Consider the following 1,205-nt stretch of genomic DNA (forward strand, 5'->3'; position numbering starts at 1 on the left):
CTAAGCAATAAAACATGTAAAAACCACGTCTATCATTGATCCGCATAAATAAGGCCAGACTCTCATTCTAGTAACCACAACCACGTAATTAAATATCGTGTATGGAAATGGCGAAATACCGAGAAACAAATGTGGAATTTGACTATTTCTTACATGAATCCTGTCTCGAAATAGTAATCCGATTAAATAAGGTAGCATCATTCCTATGCTTGTTCCAACCATGATTATAACAAATCCGAAGCCATATCCGAAAATCATCCCAGCTAGCCACATGGATGGACCAGAGGGAATTAGAAACACAGGGAATAACGCCAAAGAAGCTACGAGTACAAGTGCAAAAACTGGACGACCAAATGCAGTGGATTCCCATCGCAAGATTGGAAAAAGAACCTATTTAAAAAATTGAAATACAGATCAAATGCTTTGGAAAAATTTCACAAAAAGTTCTTTTTCAATAAAGTGCGAAACAACGTGAAAAACTGGAAAAGTTATGAATTAGAAGAGATAAATAAGTCAGAAAGTAAAACTTGAAATACCTTCTGTATAAGAAAGGGCATTCCCCATTTTAAGAATACAAGGAAAATAATTATCAAGATTGAACACCATACTACTGCCTTGATCAACCATTTAAGAGATTTTTTTCTCGAATGTGTTTGAGATTCAAAAGTTTTTGCTTCAGGTATCCTTATTTCGTTGGTTATAACCAATCTTGTATATCCATCGTTGTCCCTTACTTGGCTGCTGCACCTGTTGGAATGTTTTTCTCCAACTCTTGGGTTGAATGTGGAATATTCATCGTGACTCCAGATGCCTACAAATAGGACAAACTACAAAAAAGTGTTATGAGGTAGAGAATTTATCACATTAGCACATTAAGGACATAAAATCTGCAATATCTCCTGAATTACAATATACTAAGATGCCACACAAATTCTTAAGTTGAATCAACCGCATAGAATTGTCCTAGAGATTGAAAAACATATCTACCACATATGTACAATGCCCTGAGATGAATCTGCAGCTGCAATAAAATGCTGAAGGAAAACCAATTTCATAGTAATCCCTCCATGTCTTCCCCGTTTGAATCATGGTTTGAGTAGTATGATCAATATTTTAATTGTTGATCATGGTTATTTATAATTTGAACTTAAGTCAAGTAACTTGCAGGAATAGAAAACAATGGTTTATAGAAAATTTGACCAAGG

At 34.8% G+C, this 1,205-nt stretch overlaps 1 pseudogene; it reads right to left on the minus strand.

Moving 5' to 3' along the window:
• On the minus strand, positions 1 to 796 carry LOC142535177 (uncharacterized; annotated as a pseudogene).
• Positions 797 to 1,205: the final 409 nt, after the last annotated feature.

The sequence above is a fragment of the Primulina tabacum genome, unplaced genomic scaffold (genome assembly GCF_025594145.1).
Source record: "Primulina tabacum isolate GXHZ01 unplaced genomic scaffold, ASM2559414v2 Contig867, whole genome shotgun sequence".
NCBI classification, from domain to species: domain Eukaryota; kingdom Viridiplantae; phylum Streptophyta; class Magnoliopsida; order Lamiales; family Gesneriaceae; genus Primulina; species Primulina tabacum.